Here is a 15124-nt window from a genome sequence, read left to right as displayed (position 1 = left end):
TTTACTTTTTTTTATAATTGATAATACAAAATTTTAAATTTTAGGCTTTCACAGGAAGCCTTTGAAGCAGAAATATGCCATAAAACAAAAAATCTGTAACTCAATACAAAAGTAGCAACATGGAAAAACTGACCTACTACTTTCACACAGTGAGTGGAAACACAAAGCAAAGCTGACAGATCTGCTCTCCTGGGTTTAGGTTTCCACTGTCTAGAAGTGCTGTTTGCTGCCCATCTATGCACAGTATGACAGCTATTTGTGTTGTACAAATAAGGTTTACTCAAGAGTTTGATCTCAATTGCATGCTAATCATATTGTCCCTTGTTATGAAACCAGCACTTTACGTTGTTAAGTCTGATATTGTGAAACAAGCTTAAGACACAGGAGAATACTCTGGTAACCTGTTTAGGCTTGTTTGTCTTATTGCATTACTTATTAAATTATTTCGCGAACATGCTAAATATCAATTGACTTCATAGTTAACATAACATTTCTCAAAAAACTTAAGTTTATGGAAAAGTGTAAAAATTGATTTATGACAACCAAATTTAAGATTTCCAGTCATTCTAGTTTTCATTATAACAGGTATCTTTCTTATCCCTCACATTGTAATATAAAAATCCTGACAGTAAGAAATAACTTTGATAGAACCTGTAACATGGCTGTATTACTGTTTTCTGCTGCTTGGCCCTGATTCACTGCTAAAAGATGGTTTCTCACCAGTTATTTAATGTACAGAAATTCAGTTTACAACTCGAGAACCTCTGTCATTTTGCAGATTGTTATCTCCTTGGTTCATGTTATGTCTCTCTCTCTGAAATTACATAATTTTCTGTGTTTGATGACTATGTTAATGTAAGTCTCAAAATGCAAAATGTTCAAATTACACATAGTGCATTGAAGTACAGTTACGAGTACAGTCTTCAGTCAAACTATGTTAAAATACAACAAACAAACAAAACACGAACAATTTTATTTTACTGTTATGAGGTAAGCCTAAAAAACTCCTTCTTCCTCACAGTATCTTGAAACAAATAGAGATTACTTAATCACTGACATTACTGGTTGATGTTATCACAGACTCGGTGGGACTTCTTTGGGCTTTTTATGTGTGAGGAAATATGATCATATGGTAGAAAACAGTTATTCACACAACCATCCCAATTCAGGATAAAGAAATAACAAATCTTCTTACTCACCCTGAGCTTGCAGGTTTGGAACACAATCAAAACAACTCTATCCTGAGATCTGAAAAACACAAAACAAAAGCTTTCTGTCATCACTGACAATAAATAGTCAGACATTAGATATACAACAAAACAAGTAAATGCTTGTTCAATACTTGTAAAAACCACAAATAATTAACTTACATATATCCTACATGATTGACTTAAACCTCAATTTACTTAAACCTCAAAGAGTGCATTCTAAAATAAGCACATTTTATGTCAGAAAAGCAGCCCAATAAAAGCCTAAGCTTTCAAGTGTGTTCAGTCTTCCTCTCCCTACACCCACACAGTGTTTTGAAGAAAAATCAATTTTAAGCTCTCTCCTGGAAATTAAAATTTGTGAATTTCTGTGGACACCAGTTAACTCCAGGGATATCCGGATAGAAGAACTCCGACTGCACACCAGAGCAATTTAAATTATCACTTGAGGAGTTTATTTGAACATAAAAATTTCCTTTGGAAAACAAATTACTTTTATGCTTATAAAGTAATAAAAAACATCAGACCATATTTTAGGATTTCAGTTCTAGGAAGGGGAAATCAAAACAATTAAAATAATAAAAAAGGATCTATTTTCTGGTTTGAAAAGGGTAAGAATGCTTTGTGATGACTGATGAAAGTGCACCAGGGTAGAAGCAATAGAGTCTGACTGGACATGGATGTTCGTAAATACAGGGATGCAAGAGGAAATGCTTTCTATAAAAGCAGAGGAAGAAAACAGATTAGTGCAGCAAATTCCTTTATGATCATCAAATACAAATGATTCATCTTTGAATTAACATTCATTTCATGGAACTGGATGCATTTTTTAATAATTGCTTAGATTTGTTAAAATTATCAATACTATAACCATGGTTATTCCATTAATAAGGTTTGAGGTTATACATTAGCTTAATAAAAACAATCTAAAATTGATTTTCCTGCAGCAAATTACTTTCCAACTTTTTGTCTACAGGCATTTTTCTCTTTCCAGTGCAACATTAATGAAGATTAATGCTCAAAATTTAAAATCTGGTAAATAAATATCAGAAAATACAGAAAATAGAAATGTGTCTCTTTGGATAGTAGAAAAGAAAGATACATAGAAAAATTACATAAACATAATATAGAATTTATTTTAGTTTTATGCTAATGATAATTAACATATAAAAGAAGAATATTAGATACTATATTGGTAATCTCCATGCTTTGGAGGAAGCATGTATGCCTCTGTAATCTTAAGATTATTCAAGACATCCTATTAACAGATTATCCATTCAGTTCTTGCAGTGTTGCCAAGTTTTAACAATTTTTCCATGCTGTTTGTATTACATAAATTAGTTTTGTGGGGTTTTTTGGTTGTTGGTTTATTTTTTTTTACATTGGTTGTTTTGTTTGTTTGTTTGTTTGTTTGTTTTTGAGGGATTGTTCTTGGATTTTGGGTTTGTTTGTTGGTTTGGGGTTTGTTTCATGGCTCAAAGATTAGCAGATTTTTTTTCCCAAAGGGTTTTACATTAAAAAAAATAACCTAAAGATAAAAATATATCTATTTACCCTTTCTTTATATTAAAATAGTCTAGTTTTTTTTACTTTTAGTTTCTAACTAGGGTTTGAGCTGAACATTTATCAGTGAAAATCCAATGGAACCTCATCAATGTCTTCAAATTAAAGACCTCAGAATTCCCACCATAAAAATACATTTAGTATTAGGTCTCTCAACCTGCTGAACAGTCTGTTGTCTCTGCAGAAGTCATCATGCAATATTTGGCTAGGAGGAAAAAACAAGGAAAACCCAAACAAACCAACAAAATTCTTATTTTAATAGTTTAACTTTTTCTCACAACAATTTTTTGGTATTTTTTATTTCTCTTCCCCTTCCTTGTCTTAGAACAACAGCAGTAAATGAAATCTGATAGGAGAATCACAGTGCAAGTGAAAATATACCTCTTAAGCTAAATATACTTTTCAAGCACTGTCTTAAGAATCTAAAATAACCGGAGTGTCTAGAACCTTTTTCCATTTTATTATTTGGAATCTCCGTGGGGACAATTAGGCTAGACTATTTTGCTCTAGTTTTAACCAACTGGAGGAAAAAAAGTTACCTAGAACTGAAATTGGGTGAAAAACCCTCTATATTACTACCTTCCCTACAAAATTAGTTTGTGGCAGCACTCTGATCCTTACATAGAAGGCCTCCAAGTACTTAAAATTGGGAAATTATGTGCTAATAATCCTTATGCATAATCTTAGTTCTGCTGTGAACTAAAATACTGATCCAGAAAAGTTACAAACTCTCTTTGTTCACAAACTTTCCTGCTCTGTAAAATCTTTTTGGGAGTTCTAATTATACACTCTCAGGTTTAGATGAAAATGCTATTTTTATAAATTATTTCTTTGTATATAAATTGAAAATATCAGTAAGATAGTTCATTGTATTGTATTGCCAGAAATTAATTGTACTTTAAAGAGAACAGGAACTCTGCCTCCTGGAAGTAATTTAGTTTTATTTAATGTAAAAATGATTTATTCTCTAAGTTTGCACACATAACTCAAGGACAATATTCAGCAATAATTTAAATGTTTAGCAAGTTTCCACTATTACAGGATGTTTCTTCAACAGTTGTCAAGTTTTTAAAGCTTATCTTTACAAAATTGTTTAAATTTCACCAAACCTGGAATCATCACAATTTTTGAAAATAAGAAAGAGGCTATTATAATAAGAAAATGCTTTATTCTATTGAGATTATCACTTCAGTAAAAACCACTGATGGTGTTCATTAACTAGGTAGACTATTTCATTTTCAAAGTTCTTTTATAACTCCCCCCTTTTAAAGGCACCATATGAACTACCAGGCAGTAACTATCACTCTATGATGACTCATTACTGGACAATGATACTACACTTCCCTCTCAACAGATCAGGTAAAAAAAAAAAAAGGAAGGGAATAAAATGTTGTTTTCAATGGTATATTTGCAATTTGAATTTTAAATACTGTTTATAATTCAGCATAGAAAACAATTTCCTCTACTTTTATGATGATGAATACAAAGACAAATTCCAGAAGGAATTCCAACAGTGTGTATTACTATCTCACATTAATTCTAATTTTATTTGCAAAGGTTTTGCCAAGTATCAAAAGACTTGAAAAGTTAAATTCAATCCTAGGAAAAACATTGTCCAAAATTTTATTTCACTCTCACTATTAGCATCCTGAGATACCCACTCCAAAAGGAGGACAAAATTAAAAGTTAAGGGTGTTCCAAATGGACTATGAAAGAGAAATTTTAAACATTTCGTTTAAGTGTAAATTAGTTTTTTGCACCACTATCTAGTTATTTTTGTATGTCTAAATTATTCTAAATTTTTTTCATGGAGAAAGGGAGGCTTAAGGGGGATCTTATTGATCTCTGCTAATGCCTAAAAGGGAGTTGTAGTGAGGTGGGGGATCAGCCTTTTCTCCCAGGTGACAAGAGATGGAACAAGAAGAAATGGCCTCTTGTTTCATCAGGGGAGATTCTAGATTAGGAAAAATTTCTTCACTGATAGGGTGGTTAGGCATTGGAAGAGGTTGCTCAGGGTTGCACCATCTCTGGAAGTGTTCAAAAACTTGTAGGTGTGGTGCTTGGGCAAATGGTTTAGTGGGGAACATAGCAGTGCTTGGTGAAAGGTTGGACTTGATTAGCTTTAAAATCTTTTCCAATCTTAATGATTCTATTATTCTATGAATACAAGATCCTTTCCCATTTCTTAGATTTTTAGAAAAACAGTATAGTGTAAAAGAGATCAGTAACAGTTACATAGAATATTGTGTTGCCTAGTTCTTTCAAAACTTGAAACAGATTTGAGTAAAACCTAATATAAGAGCAGTAGGAATGCATTTTATTTAGGACTGCTCTGTAATTTTCCTGATATCTGTGTTTCCTTTACTTAAAAAAAATGCCAAATGCTATTATTCCCAATTTTATGTTTGATCTGTGTGTTTTCATTTTTTTAATATTCCAACAGACATTTCACAACATTTTTCTATTGTTGCTGAATCATAACCTTTGTCAATCTCGTAACACTTCTTCAAAAGACACAAAAAATGCCTCCTGAAGAAATCAAAAAGTTCCATTAAATTATATAATCCTTTTTTCTAATTCTCCTGAAGGAATATTCTGGTTTATAAGTAAATACAAGTGTTCATATATCAAAGTCTAAAACCACAAACCCATATGTAATTCAATTATTTTATGGAGATTAAATTAATTACAACATATGTACATTTCCTGGCAGATAATGTATACTTGCATAAAATACCTCTCCCTTTCTTCTCAGTACTAACCTTAACTGAAAACCCATCCAGCCTTGTCACCAAAACATTGCAGTCTGGGATTCTCTACCACAGCAAAGATCCCATATCCATTACATGACAATACTATCAAAAGTTTTCTATTACAGACTAATTTTTCCTTGCCATGTTACTTTCTTAGCTCCTTTTGTTTCTGTGCTGGAATGTTAATATGCTGGAATGGCTATACCTGGCCTTCAAGGCAGATGCTCTTTGATTCCAGTGTGGATGATGTTCAGATACGGAGCTTGTAGTATGTTATTATTTGCCTGTGTGAATCTTCACTTTCCCTTTCACTACTTGCCTTTAAAAGCAGAAGGATGAGCATAGAGAAATCAGGAAAGGAGATATGGTATGCTTAAACAGGTTGTGAAATTTTGATGGTATAACAAGCAGTACTGTGGCATTTATTAAGAATTTGTCTATGTTGCAACAAATTTTTAATATTACGCTATGTTAAAATTTTGTGTCACTGCAGTCTATCCAATTATTTTTGTTTAATATGTGCATTGTGTCATGGCATCCTTGTACTTTTCTTGCACACTCTTGTTTTGTATAAATTGTCTAATTTGTTAGGATTTTTGTAAATTCTAATCCTATCCTCCAGAGCACTTACAATCCTGCCCAGCTATCCATCAACCAGAGATTTTTAAAGCTTATGGTTTCTTCTGTCATTCAAATCTCTTTTCTTTTAGATGCTGAAAAACAGCATGGCCAAAACAGCCCCCTGTGGAACTCTCCAGCTGAAATGATTAATAATGACTCCTCGTTAACTGAAAGTAATTTTTTCAAACAGTTGGTGGCTACATCTCATCCACACTTTACTGGTCTGCTTAAAAGAATGTAATAGTACACCCTACATCCCCCTTAATGAAATTGTAATTATATAATATTTCCTTTTTTTCTCATCATGGAAAAAATCATGTTTTAGCAGTTTGTAAATAAATTGGACTTACAGAGTCAAAAACATAAAAAACATTTCAGAAAAAGTAATTCTCTCATAATTATCACCATTTATAAACAGTATGAATCTTCCTCAAGCTGCACTGACATTAACATTTGCTTTCAGCACCATATTGGTAATTTTAAAGTCACAGTTGCAGGTGGCTTGTCACTTTAGTTATTCATTCCTTCAGAAATGTTTATATATAAAATCTGTATTGTGGGTTAAGAATGTAAATACAGGTATCTTTAAATGTTATATTGTAAATATGCACACTTTAATAGCAAAAGCTTCTTTATAGGCCTATGACCATGCAATTGATTTTAAATAGACAACAAAGAGATTATATAGAGATTCTATATAATTTTCAAAGGAAGAATGATTCATATCAGTTTATTCTAACATCTTTCATCTTTTATCTTTCTAGTATTTTTAACATCAAATTGAAATCAGGGAAGTCAAACATATTCTCACATGAAAGGGCTGAAGTCCAACAGTACTTAGAAAAAAAGCTGTTTTGGCTTTTTTCTCATGTTGTTTTCTAGGTCTTTAAATTTGCAGATGTTCACAAGAAGTGCAGGATACCAGTTATGTTACTATCTTTTTAATATGATGGTAAAATAGAGACTATTAGTTTATTAACAAATGTATAACATGCTAATTACCTTTACAGGAACTGAACATAATCCTTTTTTTTACGTATTCATAAAGATATGAACTGAAACTACTAAAGGGAGACTTTTTTCAGTTTAAAAATATTTGGGAACAATTTTTTTGGTTAAAAAACGACTCACAAATTAAAAACCAGTAGCTGAAGAAGAACTGCTGAAGCCTTCTTAATATAAAAACTGAATGCAACTATATTGTGAACTCTTGCTACTAATAGGTACAAGATAGATGCTAGCATGGATGGTTGTTAGAGGTTATCATACTGTCATCTTTCACTTATTAGAGAAAAGGCAGCTCTCGAAGAAACAAATGTCTCTTTTCAGATAAAGAACTAAAATGGTATTAGCAACAGTGTGTCATGTAACATGAGTTATTAATGAATCAGAACTTCTCAATGCTCTGAGTAATAAAATTAATTATGTTTTTGAAAATAAAAATATGCAATTCTAATATTTGTTCTAAGCCTTCAGTTTACGTGCTATTCAGTTCTTGAAGCTGTTCTTTAGAGATTCTACCATCCAATTAGAATAAATTTTTAGAGTTAACACTGTGGTGGAATTTCACTTATGTAAAAATGTTAGTCATCAGAATTCAAATTTATTAATTCTTTGTAAAGCAAATTTAAAACTTCATTGCCTTTGGACTGATTTCGCCTTTATATAATATTTTAATTGCACTTTTTCATCTGATGTTTTTGCAGGATTTTTTTCTATTGAATCAATTTGCACACAAAGCAGAAAAAAGAAGTAACATAAGCAGTACATAAAGAAGCATAAGCCAGTCAATCTTTTAATTGACCATATAGAAAGGCCACTCCCACATGCTTTACTCTCAAATCTTGGAATAGTCGTACAGTCTTATCACACAGATCTCCATTTATGGTTAATCCATTTCCCAAGCAGTTGCAAAAACTATTAAGTCACTGTATGTAAAGAATTTAAAAGATCCTGGCTTATTCACATAACTTATGGAATATAGAGTATTAGAATCACTAAATATCAAATCTGAGTCTAACATCACCTTCCAAATATCCTCCGCAAATCTGAACTATAAAAAAAATACATCTTTATCAGAAGACACACCACAAAATACTTGGTAAAATCAACAATCTTTGATCCAAGACAAAAAGCCATGCTGAATTAATGATATAAACTTAGTGGTGAAACTTGGAAAGAACGGATATAAAACCTAACTGATTCCACAATTTACAGAATCCAGTTAAATGTTATAATGTTATTTTACACTAGCAGAAAATTGACTCAATTCTTCTAAAAACAAACAAAAAAAATTAAACAAGTTAAAAGTTCATCAAATCTGCAAGCAAAAAGAAATCTTCAACCTAAATAATTTTAAGAAAATACATTATTTAGAGTTTCACAGGAGGAGGAAGAAGTCATCCTATGAGATGAATGAGTGGTAAGATACTTAGCCTTTTAAACATAGTAGTTCCCTTCATAATGTCCATTTATAAATGTAGCTATATTAGTATTGCTTATACTAACATCCCAGTTTTGATGTTTCACAGAACCACAGAATATTTTGAGTTGAAAAGGACCTCTGTAGATCATCCAACTTCCCTGCCAAGGCAAAGTCACACAGGAATGTGTCCAGGTGGATTTTGAATGTCTCCAGAGAGGGAGACTCCAAAACTCCCCGGGCGACCTGAGCTACAAGGATCATTGGGTCCAACTCTTCAGTGAATGGCCCATCCAGGGACGGCCTCGGCTTTATTAGCATTCAAACTAATTTACCTCATCTCATGCTGAGGTCAGTTCAGCTTTGGGAAGAGAAAAAATGTGTATTGATATCTAAAATGGGGGAGCCAAAAGGATGGACCAGGCTCTTCTCAGTGGTGCCAAGCAACAGGACAAGAGGCAGTGGGCAGAAACTGATGCACAGAAAGTTCCACCTGAACATGAGGAAGAACTTTACTGTGGAGGTGACTGAACACTGGAACAGATTGCCTAGAGAGGTTGTGGAAGTCTCTCTCACTGGAGATATTCAAGAACCATCTGGTTCATCAAGAACATTCCTGTGCAGTGTGCTCTGAGATTACTCTCCTTGGGCAGGGACAGATGATCCACTGCAGTCCCTTCCCACCTGTGATTGTCACTGATTATGTGTTTCTGTGATTCTGTGAACTAGAGGGTTGTTGATATCCCTCGATCTCCTGTCCACACTCATTCTAATACACCCCAGAATACCATTGGCTCTCCTGGCTGCAATGGCACTGCTGGCTTATGGTCAGAGTCCCAGGACCTCTGTAGAACTGCTCTCTACTGAACCTATACTGGTGCTTGAGGTTATTCCTCCTCAGGTGCAGGACCCAACATTTGTCCTTGTTGAACTTCATAAAGTTTTCTCCACACAATCTGCCAGCCAATCAAGGTCCCACAGAATGGCAGCACAGCCTTCAGGTGGATGAGCCCCTTCCCCCAGTTTCACCTCATCAGCAAACTTGCTGAGAGTACTATTCATCCCTTTGTCCATCTCATTGAGAGACTAGTGAATATGGCTGGATCCAATATTGCTCCTTGGGGAACACCAGTAACTACACCAGCCTGTAACTGGATTCTGCTCCATTGATCACAGCCCTCAGAGCTCTCCCACTTAGCCACATTCCAGAATACTCAGGAACCTCCTAGCCACATTCCAGAATACTCAGGAATCTCCATCACTTCCTCCATGGCCTAGTGTAATATGGCACTATAATCCTGTCTAGGCCAGTATGTAACAATGCCATTATGTCTTTAAGTTGTTTTCAGTGGAAACTTATTCTACATAAGAAAAAAAAGGAGAGAGAGAGAGAGACAGAAATGTCACAAAAGAAAAAAAAATCACACTTTGAGAAACAGTATTCTTTTTAAATATCTCAAATTAATGTCACTGAAATCTAACTTTGTAAAAGAATGATTTATGCTAAACCTAATGCAATTATGTCCTCTTACACAGTATGAAACTTTTAAAGGACTCTAGCTGTCCAGTGTTTTGTTATCATTTAGGATAAGAAGACAAACTAGTAATAAAATAGTAGAAATTCTAAGGACATGAGAAGAATCAGAATCAATTGCAGATGTGAACAACCCAGTCTCTCTTGAGACTGTGGAATAGACTAGACACATTTATTTTATGATCCCTTTTGTTGTGCCCTAGGTTGTAGCAAGAAATGGGTTGTTTTTTGTGATTTCAATCCATGGAGGTGTGCTATTGAATATGAAAATGGTTTTTTGTAAAAATCTTTTTACTGTGAAGTCTGGAAAGACAATTTTAACAGCTGAAATTTCTGTTAGGGTCAATCCAATTTTAATTTCTCCTATAAGCCAGAATACCTGGATTACATAAATATTGACAGGTGGCATGCAGTACTCCTAAAGCAACTATTGAAAATATCAACCATTGATGCTGGACTGATTTCTTCCTTATTTAGGTAAATATTTCTGTTTGTTTATATTTTAATAAATGAGTAAATTTATTACGTGACATCATAAAAGTAGTAGATTTGTAGATAAATGTTTTAGATTAATGAAACAGAACAGTTAAAGGGAAAAGAATAAGAGTTGAGAATCAAGGAGTATAAAGGTAACTGCTACTCACTATTCACAACTGCAAGCCTGATTTTTTTTCTTGATGCACCTTGTAGTTACACCAATGCTTCGGACCTCCAACTTGAAAGCAAAAATGCACTTCTAATACAAAGGGGTTTATGATTAGTCTTCTGAAAGTTTGTTTTACAGAATGTGAATGTTGAAGGCTGAGATTTACCTTAAGTATTTTATGTTGTATGTGAAAGTATATGAAAAAACTGTTTTGAAGAAATCAAAGTCAATAAACAGGCTAGTCTGTTCTCATGTCACAGCTTGCTTTCTTAAAATTAACAGAGAAAAGTATCAAGTAAAAATTTAGTTATAAACATGTATCAGATTATAATTTTTACTGAAGAATTACAAATACTGGAAAAATGCACAAATATTTGGTAAAAACCTTTTAGCTTATACAATTTTTTAATGTATTTTACTTGGTGATGAGCTACAATGTTTGAATTACTATAAAATGGTGTGCTTGGTAAATCAAACTCAAAGAAAAAAATGCACTCCTAAAGTAAAAGCATTTTTAATATATATTTTTCTCAGTACTCTTCCATTGCGATCTCAAACATTAATGAGAGCTCTGGAGCTATTCTACACTTTAATGGGTTATGGCACTAGGACATCTTTTTAGCATTCTCTTGCATCAATTGAAGGAGAAAGATATGTAATGGTGGACTGTACCATAAAATGAGTATGTGTTCTTCATCTGTGAATAAACAATAATAATATGTTTGACATCACTGTATTTGATGAAACATGTACCATATCACTTTGTTCATTTATGATGAGCACACAAGAGTCCAGAAGACTGAAACTTTTACAACATCTTCATTAGGACAGCTAGAAATTAAAAACTGGTTTTTATGGAGTTGCTATCAACTTGACATTGTTCTGTGTGAGAGCAAATTATTTGCAGTTTGTAGGTAAAAAAATAACAGTGTTGTCCAATTTGTAATATATTTAAACCTCTTTTTCATTAGGAATGTAGTAAATAGGGTGGCCAGCTTCTGGAAAAAACATACATGAAAAAGTTCATGACATTATTGTAGTTAATGGAGAAGTATGAGTTTTTTGTATATTTTTTGTCGAACAGGCACAGAATGAACAGAACTGTGAGCAGAATGGTTCATATCACTGTTGTATCCAATTCAAAGTTGTTTGCTATGAAATGAAGCTCTAAATCCTACTGGTAACCACTGAAATTTGGATTTTCCTCAACCCAGACCTGTCCTAAAGCCTTTTAAGGAGCAAATAAATCTTTCCCTGAAAAAACATACACTTCAAAACCCCCACAAATTATTATGCAGCAGAATTCCTTTTTTTTTACTGTCTCTTACATTTATAACTCATTATTTTTCATGGTGGAAAATATACTCATCACTATTTGCATCCATTATATATATTTCAGGTAGATTATGACAAGGAAGATTTTTGTCCTTTTATTAGAGTCAAAGACCTAGGCTTTTGTCCTTATGTGATAAAACCTTCTTGAAAACATTGTTGAGGTGAAGGAAAGATTGGCTAATTGGCACTCTCTGATTGGATAAATGGTCTTTGATCTGGAAAGCAAATAAACAGTAGAAAAACTTTTTCACATAAACAGTCTGAGCTTTGCTTTTCATTAAGATATCTGAGGTAGGAGAGCAGCTGGTGACAGAAACCTTGGTGAGAGCAGCTAACTGGCACTAGCTGGGGAGAGAGTCACAGAGACTGGCCTAGAGCCACATTATCAGTATATGCCTGCTGCCTAACACACAATGTGATAGATAGCAAAAGCAATGGTTCTCTAGCAACACACATCCACGGGCAGCCAATGCTCTGCTGAGGTGGAGCCAAGAGAGCACAGATGTTGGCGATCCAGCCAGATGCAATACGCTAGTGATTAGCCTGAATGTCCTGCTCCAGGGACTCTGATGCTGTGTCTGGGCTGGTCACAGCCACTGGGCCTTGGCTCATGTGAATGGGAAGTATGGGAACTGGCTGTGGAATAGAAATATTGGAAAAGTGAAAAAACTGTAGTTCACCAGGTTAAGTATCCTGCTCAGGAAATTAATGTCTGATCGTGTCTCTGAGCAAGCAGTGGTGTTCTGTTCCCACAGCTGTACCACCAACACTCAACCACCAAGAAAGTATTAGAGAGAGACAAAGCAGTCTGCTCCTCAAATATGGTCATTTAGGTTCAAACATCTCCAAGGAGGAAAATTCCAAAGTTCTCAGAGCTATTTATACTAGAAGAAAATCACACTTAAATGAAAAGCTTTTTCTAATATCTAGCCATTATTTGTTGTGTTATATATTTTTATTTTTAATAGTGCCATTAAACAGTATCAGGCAGAGTTTGGCTCTGTCTTCTCTGTTCCCTTCTACCGGGTATCTGTACACATCAGAAAGGGCCCTCCATAATGTTATTCCTTCCCAGAATGAACAGGCACAGTTCTGGAGCCTCTTGTGACCCAAGCTTGTGTTGAGGTCCACATCTCATTTTGAGAGACTCCTTGGGAGTCCCTACAGTAGTCAATGCCTGTCATGTGCAAAGAAGCCTTAGGCTGGATACAGCACTCAGGCCTCAGACACAGAGCAAGATTTTTCCCCAGATCTGCTGGCTGGTAACCTGGTAGTCCAGCCTGTGATGTGGCTGTGGCTTCATTTCTGCCTTGGGGTCCCACTCCCTGAAGGTGACCCTGACATCTCTCGGGTGTCTTCTGCTGCTCCAAAGCAGTTGTGCCTGACCTGTTCTGTTTCTATGTTTATCCATTGCAGGGGCTGAGCTTTACATTTGCTTTTGTTGAATATATTGATTAATTTCTTGGGAAATTTAGAAATTAGTGCTTTATGTAGACACATATGCATAAATCATCATAGAACAGTGTAGTTTGGCAAACATCCCTAAGTTCACTGAGTCCAGCTGTTAACCCAGCACTGCCAAATTCTCAATTAAATCAACTCCTTAAGCACCACATCTTAGACAGCCTTAGGGATGGTGATTCCATCACTTCCCTGGGAAGCAATTTCAAATGCTTGACAAGCCTTTTCATGGAAAATTTTTTCCCAATATGAAGCCTAACCATCCTTGAGGCAACTTGAGGCCATTTTGTCTTCTCCTATGACTTGTTACTTGGGAGAAAAGAACAAGATTTATGTTTCTACAGCCTCCTTTCAGACATTTACAGGACAATTAGTTCTCCCCTCAACCTCCTTTTCTGCAGGCCAAATACCCACTCCCCCAGGCCTCTACTCACAGAACTTGCGACCCAGAGCCTTCTCCAGTTTCATTGTCCTCTTGACATACTTCACCTTAATGTCTTTCCTGAGGTGAGGGACCCAAAACTGAACTCAGGATTCAAGGTGGAGCCTCCCATCAGTTCCAAGTACCAGAAGAAGATCACTCTTCTGGTCCTGCTAGCCAGACTGAGACAAGCCAGGATGCCACTGATCTTTTGTGGCTTCTTGGCCACCTGGGCACTGCTGGCTCATGTTCAGCTGCTGTCACCAGCACCCCCAGGTCATTTTCCTGTGGGCAGCTTTGCAGCCACTCTGCCCCAGCCTGTGGCACTGCCTGGTATTGGTATGACACAAGGGCAGGATCTGATATATTGAAGTGTTGAACCTCATACCACTGGCCTGGGCCCATGGTCCAGCCTGTCCAGATCCCTCTGCAGAGCCTTCCTGCCCTCCAGCAGATCAGCACTCCCACCCAGCTTGGTGTCACCTGTAAACTGATTAAGGGTGCACTCGATTTCCTCATCCAGATCACCAATAAAGCTATTAAACAGGACTAGCCATGATTCTGTGTACATCTTATATTTGATCACCTTCTCATTTAACTATCATTCATTAGGCCACGTACCAGTACTTTACATATTGTTATAGTTCATTAAAATTTACCAACTATCCAACCATAAGTGATGTTTCTTTGTTTTATATAATTTACATAGTTTACTAACTTTCTACTTTTCTAAACCTTGATTAAAACATTGCTTTCTTTTATTGTTTTTAGACCTAACAGCATTAAACATTTAACTTCTGTCAAGAGGTGAAGAAAAACAATCCTCATTCTACAAAAAATGATTATGCAAGTCTTCAGCTTTTCTGTGGGTCCTGAGAGTAGGGATTCTGATTTTATTATCTATAGAAATTTTATCAGCTTTGACTTTAAAATTCAAAATTAGATGCCAGCTTTTTCCCAGATAATATATTCCAAGAGAATGTGAATTCTAAAGTAGTTGTCTCAGAATATATTGTGCAATATAGTAATATAGTATACCATATACTCATGGTATAGTAATGCCATAAGTATAAATAATCAAATCATGGAAATCAGGTTTATATTAAAAAGTATTATGTATGTACTTTTTGATATATATTCATACAAAGAACAATTGACAG

General features: G+C 34.8%; 1 protein-coding gene across 46 annotated transcripts in view; it reads right to left on the bottom strand.

Moving 5' to 3' along the window:
- Positions 1-15124, bottom strand: part of PTPRD (protein tyrosine phosphatase receptor type D) — a 1163353-nt gene that overhangs the window by 685671 nt on the left and 462558 nt on the right. For all 46 annotated transcript variants that reach the window (XM_077171994.1, XM_077171996.1, XM_077171995.1 and 43 more), the window contains one exon: positions 1200-1248. The gene's annotated coding sequence lies outside the window, so the exon portion shown is untranslated. The remainder of the gene's footprint in view (positions 1-1199; positions 1249-15124) is intronic.

The sequence above is a fragment of the Agelaius phoeniceus genome, chromosome Z, assembly GCF_051311805.1.
Source record: "Agelaius phoeniceus isolate bAgePho1 chromosome Z, bAgePho1.hap1, whole genome shotgun sequence".
Classification (NCBI taxonomy): Eukaryota; Metazoa; Chordata; class Aves; order Passeriformes; family Icteridae; genus Agelaius; species Agelaius phoeniceus.
Note: the sequence above shows the minus strand (reverse complement) of the source record. Positions and strands in the feature narration are given on the sequence as shown.